Source organism: Schistocerca serialis, unplaced genomic scaffold (genome assembly GCF_023864345.2).
Source record: "Schistocerca serialis cubense isolate TAMUIC-IGC-003099 unplaced genomic scaffold, iqSchSeri2.2 HiC_scaffold_1121, whole genome shotgun sequence".
Classification (NCBI taxonomy): domain Eukaryota; kingdom Metazoa; phylum Arthropoda; class Insecta; order Orthoptera; family Acrididae; genus Schistocerca; species Schistocerca serialis.
In genome coordinates this window covers 65,001-72,500 of record NW_026047317.1, presented here as the reverse complement: position 1 = coordinate 72,500, position 7,500 = coordinate 65,001, and the positions used below count along the sequence as shown (strand labels likewise).

Below are 7,500 nucleotides of genomic sequence, written 5' to 3'. Positions count from 1 at the left end.
GTACCTTAACCTAACCTACGTTGTACCTTAACCTAACCTACGTTGTACCTTAACCTAACCTACGTTGTACCTTAACCTAACCTACGTTGTGCCTTAACCTAACCTACGTTGTGCCTTAACCTAACCTACGTTGTGCCTTAACCTAACCTACGTTGTGCCTTAACCTAACCTACGTTGTGCCTTAACCTAACCTACGTTGTGCCTTAACCTAACCTACGTTGTGCCTTAACCTAACCTATGTTGTGCCTTAACCTAACCTATGTTGTGCCTTAACCTAACCTATGTTGTGCCTTAACCTAACCTATGTTGTGCCTTAACCTAACCTATGTTGTGCCTTAACCTAACCTATGTTGTGCCTTAACCTAACCTATGTTGTGCCTTAACCTAACCTATGTTGTGCCTTAACCTAACCTATGTTGTGCCTTAACCTAACCTATGTTGTGCCTTAACCTAACCTACGTTGTGCCTTAACCTAACCTACGTTGTGCCTTAACCTAACCTACGTTGTGCCTTAACCTAACCTACGTTGTGCCTTAACCTAACCTACGTTGTGCCTTAACCTAACCTACGTTGTGCCTTAACCTAACCTACGTTGTGCCTTAACCTAACCTACGTTGTGCCTTAACCTAACCTACGTTGTGCCTTAACCTAACCTACGTTGTGCCTTAACCTAACCTACGTTGTGCCTTAACCTAACCTACGTTGTGCCTTAACCTAACCTATGTTGTGCCTTAACCTAACCTATGTTGTGCCTTAACCTAACCTATGTTGTGCCTTAACCTAACCTATGTTGTGCCTTAACCTAACCTATGTTGTGCCTTAACCTAACCTATGTTGTGCCTTAACCTAACCTATGTTGTGCCTTAACCTAACCTATGTTGTGCCTTAACCTAACCTATGTTGTGCCTTAACCTAACCTATGTTGTGCCTTAACCTAACCTATGTTGTGCCTTAACCTAACCTACGTTGTGCCTTAACCTAACCTACGTTGTGCCTTAACCTAACCCATATTGTACCTTAACCTAACCCATATTGTACCTTAACCTAACCCATATTGTACCTTAACCTAACCCATATTGTACCTTAACCTAACCCATATTGTACCTTAACGTAACCTAATTTGTGCCTTAACGTAACCTAATTTGTGCCTTAACGTAACCTAATTTGTGCCTTAACGTAACCTAATTTGTGCCTTAACGTAACCTAATTTGTGCCTTAACGTAACCTAATTTGTGCCTTAACGTAACCTAATTTGTGCCTTAACGTAACCTAATTTGTGCCTTAACGTAACCTAATTTGTGCCTTAACGTAACCTAATTTGTGCCTTAACGTAACCTAATTTGTGCCTTAACGTAACCTAATTTGTGCCTTAACGTAACCTAATTTGTGCCTTAACGTAACCTAATTTGTGCCTTAACGTAACCTAATTTGTGCCTTAACGTAACCTAATTTGTGCCTTAACGTAACCCATGTTGTGCCTTAACGTAACCCATGTTGTGCCTTAACGTAACCCAATTTGTGCCTTAACGTAACCCATGTTGTGCCTTAACCTAACCTATATTGTGCCTCAACCTAACCTATATTGCGCCTTAACCTGACGCACGTTGTCGCTGAACCTGCTCTGTAATTGTTATGCAACTCGTTAAATTAGTGTAGTGTTGCCTAACCGCAACCCTCGCAATATAGTTCGCTATTCGCACTGCCCGGTCCCCTGTGTATCGCGTCATGTTAAACACCTTGCAGGTGTTGCTGACTTTCCACATGCTCCTGCTATACACTGTAATGTGGATAGCAGCAGGACGTACATGCCCCCCCCCCTTCCCCCCTGCCTTCGCAAGCTGGTCGTTGAGAAGTTTGCATGTTCAATGCCCTTCGCATGCCGACGTACTCAGCCTACGTTGTGGTACGGCCTGTCACCTGTCCGCCGATGTACGCAAAACCCACAAACTGTACTGCACATTGGTCCGTATGTACTGAATGATACATCGTGGCACATGTGTGACCGTACGACGACTGCGCCTAGCAACGGCAGACCATACAGTCCAAATATTGTGCACGCAGCTACGTGTCGTCTCCCTATAAGAGCTGGATTGCAGTGTGGTACGCCATTCAGACGTGTGGGAGGAACGGACGCCCTGGATGGCGATCAGCATGAGCAGTCTGTTGATGTAGTGGAGCGTGTATTCGGACGTAGTCGTCTCTTCTCACACACCGTGATAGCATGTTGCACCGCGTTCCACATCTGCGACATCCTGCAGAGGCCGGCTGACAGTCGTTCGCGCAATGGACACCGCATACGTACGGGGGCTACCTTCCACGTGTTCTCGAGGCGTGCACATGTTGTTGCGTCTATGTGGGCAGACGTAGTGTGTTGTGACACCTGACACAGGCATGCAATACTCGTTGCAAATGGCGATGGACGTCTACGTTTGCTGGTGACGTTACGCAAATGAACAACAGGTAACCCGTTGTGGTGCGGTTGTTCTCGCTAGAGGTGAATCAGTGTTGGCGACGATCGGTCGAGCTATTAACCGGTTGTTTCAGGGATACCCACCATGCCCACGAACGTGAAAGGGGACCCACCATGCCCACGAACGCGAAAGGGGATCTGGGTGTGAGGCGATACGCGGCGGTGGCTGGGTGGGACCGTCCCCGGCCGGTGAGGGGGGGCCGCCCGGCGTGCTGGCAGCGCGGTGCGTGGGCGCACGCGCTACAGCCGGCTGGTGGGGGCGGCCAGTGGCAGGCGCGCCGGCCGACGGACGCGGCAGGCGGCGCAGCTGCGCGCCGGCGCCCCCTGCTCGCGGCGCCTTGCGGCCAAAGTAGGTCCTCGCGGGCCCGGTGCGAAGCGCGGTGGCCATCTGCAGTGTGCTGGTCCGATTGAGGACTGTGTGCGCTGAGGATGCGCCGCCGCCCGGCGCTCGGCGCCGCGACGCCGTCTGCTGCTCGGTCGCCCCAGCGGTTCTCGCAGGTGGTTTGTATCGCAGCTGTGCGGACGTGTTGGCGCGTGCGCTGTGCTGGGAGAGTTCGCTTCGGCACCCAAGTGGGGCTTTTGTCGTTCTGTGGCGCTGGCGTTGGAGCTGCCGGTCACCGTAGGTGGCGCGTGTTGTCTCCCGCCGGCAATGCCACGACAGCACGCTCCCGGGCCTCTGTCGGCAGCGGCAAGCTCAGTTGGGAGCACGGGTGGTCGCACCTAAAGCGTCTACTCGCCTAACTCCGGGCGATTGCGCCTCTCTCGAACCCGACCAAGTACTTAGGACGGCGCTGCGCGCCGCCGGGACCTGAGAGGGTTTCGAGGTGTGTTGTGCAGGGGAGCTCAGCCTCCTCCTGTTTGCAGAATAATTGAGCGGACGCTTGCGTGTTCGCGCGGGCCCCCGGGACACACTCCCGGGCGGCCGGCTGCTCAGCTCTAGTTGACGCAGCTCCCTGGTTGATCCTGCCAGTAGTCATATGCTTGTCTCAAAGATTAAGCCATGCATGTCTCAGTACAAGCCGCATTAAGGTGAAACCGCGAATGGCTCATTAAATCAGTTATGGTTCCTTAGATCGTACCCACGTTACTTGGATAACTGTGGTAATTCTAGAGCTAATACATGCAAACAGAGTCCCGACCAGAGATGGAAGGGACGCTTTTATTAGATCAAAACCAATCGGTCGGCTCGTCCGGTCCGTTTGCCTTGGTGACTCTGAATAACTTTGGGCTGATCGCACGGTCCTCGTACCGGCGACGCATCTTTCAAATGTCTGCCTTATCAACTGTCGATGGTAGGTTCTGCGCCTACCATGGTTGTAACGGGTAACGGGGAATCAGGGTTCGATTCCGGAGAGGGAGCCTGAGAAACGGCTACCACATCCAAGGAAGGCAGCAGGCGCGCAAATTACCCACTCCCGGCACGGGGAGGTAGTGACGAAAAATAACGATACGGGACTCATCCGAGGCCCCGTAATCGGAATGAGTACACTTTAAATCCTTTAACGAGTATCTATTGGAGGGCAAGTCTGGTGCCAGCAGCCGCGGTAATTCCAGCTCCAATAGCGTATATTAAAGTTGTTGCGGTTAAAAAGCTCGTAGTTGGATTTGTGTCCCACGCTGTTGGTTCACCGCCCGTCGGTGTTTAACTGGCATGTATCGTGGGACGTCCTGCCGGTGGGGCGAGCCGAAGGCGTGCGACCGCCTCGTGCGTGCTCGTGCGTCCCGAGGCGGACCCCGTTGAAATCCTACCAGGGTGCTCTTTATTGAGTGTCTCGGTGGGCCGGCACGTTTACTTTGAACAAATTAGAGTGCTTAAAGCAGGCAAGCCCGCCTGAATACTGTGTGCATGGAATAATGGAATAGGACCTCGGTTCTATTTTGTTGGTTTTCGGAACCCGAGGTAATGATTAATAGGGACAGGCGGGGGCATTCGTATTGCGACGTTAGAGGTGAAATTCTTGGATCGTCGCAAGACGAACAGAAGCGAAAGCATTTGCCAAGTATGTTTTCATTAATCAAGAACGAAAGTTAGAGGTTCGAAGGCGATCAGATACCGCCCTAGTTCTAACCATAAACGATGCCAGCCAGCGATCCGCCGCAGTTCCTCCGATGACTCGGCGGGCAGCCTCCGGGAAACCAAAGCTTTTGGGTTCCGGGGGAAGTATGGTTGCAAAGCTGAAACTTAAAGGAATTGACGGAAGGGCACCACCAGGAGTGGAGCCTGCGGCTTAATTTGACTCAACACGGGAAACCTCACCAGGCCCGGACACCGGAAGGATTGACAGATTGATAGCTCTTTCTTGATTCGGTGGGTGGTGGTGCATGGCCGTTCTTAGTTGGTGGAGCGATTTGTCTGGTTAATTCCGATAACGAACGAGACTCTAGCCTGCTAACTAGTCGCGTGACATCCTTCGTGCTGTCAGCGATTACTTTTCTTCTTAGAGGGACAGGCGGCTTCTAGCCGCACGAGATTGAGCAATAACAGGTCTGTGATGCCCTTAGATGTTCTGGGCCGCACGCGCGCTACACTGAAGGAATCAGCGTGTCTTCCTAGGCCGAAAGGTCGGGGTAACCCGCTGAACCTCCTTCGTGCTAGGGATTGGGGCTTGCAATTGTTCCCCATGAACGAGGAATTCCCAGTAAGCGCGAGTCATAAGCTCGCGTTGATTACGTCCCTGCCCTTTGTACACACCGCCCGTCGCTACTACCGATTGAATGATTTAGTGAGGTCTTCGGACTGGTACGCGGCATTGACTCTGTCGTTGCCGATGCTACCGGAAAGATGACCAAACTTGATCATTTAGAGGAAGTAAAAGTCGTAACAAGGTTTCCGTAGGTGAACCTGCGGAAGGATCATTACCGACTAGACTGCATGTCTTTCGATGTGCGTGTCGTGTCGCGCAACACGCAGCTACCTGTACGGCTCGCAGTAGCCGTGCGCCGCGTGCGGAACCACGCGTTCGTCTCAAAACTAACGGCAATGTTGTGTGGTACGAGCGCTGAAGCGCTGGAGCGGCTGGCCTGCGGCACCTGGCGCCTGGCGCCGGTTTTGAATGACTTTCGCCCGACTGCCTGTCCGCTCCGGTGTGGAGCCGTACGACGCCCATCGGCCGTGAGGCCGTTGGACACTGAACGCTGGAACAGGGCCGCCACACGCCTCAGTCCCGCCTATGCAACTGTCTCGAAAGAGATGGTGGAAACTATGAAAAGATCACCCAGGACGGTGGATCACTCGGCTCGTGGGTCGATGAAGAACGCAGCAAATTGCGCGTCGACATGTGAACTGCAGGACACATGAACATCGACGTTTCGAACGCACATTGCGGTCCATGGATTCCGTTCCCGGGCCACGTCTGGCTGAGGGTCGGCTACGTATACTGAAGCGCGCGGCGTTTGCCCCGCTTCGCAGACCTGGGAGTGTCGTGGCCGCCTGTGGGGCCGGCCGCGTCTCCTTAAACGTGCGATGCGCGCCCGTCGCCTGGCGGTTCGCATACCGGTACTTACTCGGTAGCGTGCACAGCCGGCTGGCGGTGTGGCGTGCGACACCTCGTACAACGACCTCAGAGCAGGCGAGACTACCCGCTGAATTTAAGCATATTACTAAGCGGAGGAAAAGAAACTAACAAGGATTCCCCCAGTAGCGGCGAGCGAACAGGGAAGAGTCCAGCACCGAACCCCGCAGGCTGCCGCCTGTCGTGGCATGTGGTGTTTGGGAGGGTCCACTACCCCGACGCCTCGCGCCGAGCCCAAGTCCAACTTGAATGAGGCCACGGCCCGTAGAGGGTGCCAGGCCCGTAGCGGCCGGTGCGAGCGTCGGCGGGACCTCTCCTTCGAGTCGGGTTGCTTGAGAGTGCAGCTCCAAGTGGGTGGTAAACTCCATCTGAGACTAAATATGACCACGAGACCGATAGCGAACAAGTACCGTGAGGGAAAGTTGAAAAGAACTTTGAAGAGAGAGTTCAAAAGTACGTGAAACCGTTCTGGGGTAAACGTGAGAAGTCCGAAAGGTCGAACGGGTGAGATTCACGCCCATCCGGCCACTGGCCTCCGCCCTCGGCAGATGGGGCCGGCCGCCCGCGCGGAGCAATTCGCGGCGGGGTCGTGTCCGGTTGCCTTTCCACTCGCCGCGGGGCGGGGCCGTTCCGGTGTGCGGTGGGCCGCACTTCTCCCCTAGTAGGACGTCGCGACCCGCTGGGTGCCGGCCTACGGCCCGGGTGCGCAGCCTGTCCTTCCGCGGGCCTCGGTTCGCGTCTGTTGGGCAGAGCCCCGGTGTCCTGGCTGGCTGCCCGGCGGTATATCTGGAGGAGTCGATTCGCCCCTTTGGGCGCTCGGGCTCCCGGCAAGCGCGCGCGGTTCTTCCCGGATGACGGACCTACCTGGCCCGGCCCCGGACCCGCGCCGCTGTTGGCTCGGGATGCTCTCGGGCGGAATAATCGCTCCCGTCAGCGGCGCTTCAGCTTTGGACAATTTCACGACCCGTCTTGAAACACGGACCAAGGAGTCTAACATGTGCGCGAGTCATTGGGCTGTACGAAACCTAAAGGCGTAATGAAAGTGAAGGTCTCGCCTTGCGCGGGCCGAGGGAGGATGGGGCTTCCCCGCCCTTCACGGGGCGGCGGCCTCCGCACTCCCGGGGCGTCTCGTCCTCATTGCGAGGTGAGGCGCACCTAGAGCGTACACGTTGGGACCCGAAAGATGGTGAACTATGCCTGGCCAGGACGAAGTCAGGGGAAACCCTGATGGAGGTCCGTAGCGATTCTGACGTGCAAATCGATCGTCGGAGCTGGGTATAGGGGCGAAAGACTAATCGAACCATCTAGTAGCTGGTTCCCTCCGAAGTTTCCCTCAGGATAGCTGGTGCTCGTACGAGTCTCATCCGGTAAAGCGAATGATTAGAGGCCTTGGGGCCGAAACGACCTCAACCTATTCTCAAACTTTAAATGGGTGAGATCTCCGGCTTGCTTGATATGCTGAAGCCGCGAGCAAACGACTCGGATCGGAGTGCCAAGTGGGCCACTTTTGGTAAGCAG

General features: G+C 54.5%; 2 non-coding genes across 2 annotated transcripts; both read left to right on the top strand.

Moving 5' to 3' along the window:
* The first annotated feature begins 3,420 nt into the window (after nucleotides 1-3,420).
* LOC126432063 (small subunit ribosomal RNA) lies at nucleotides 3,421-5,329 on the top strand. The gene has a single exon (XR_007577850.1). It is a non-coding gene; the product is annotated as a small subunit ribosomal RNA (ribosomal RNA).
* A 353-nt stretch (nucleotides 5,330-5,682) lies between these two features.
* Nucleotides 5,683-5,837, top strand: LOC126432088 (5.8S ribosomal RNA). Its single transcript, XR_007577870.1, has one exon. It is a non-coding gene; the product is annotated as a 5.8S ribosomal RNA (ribosomal RNA).
* The last annotated feature ends 1,663 nt before the right edge of the window (nucleotides 5,838-7,500 follow it).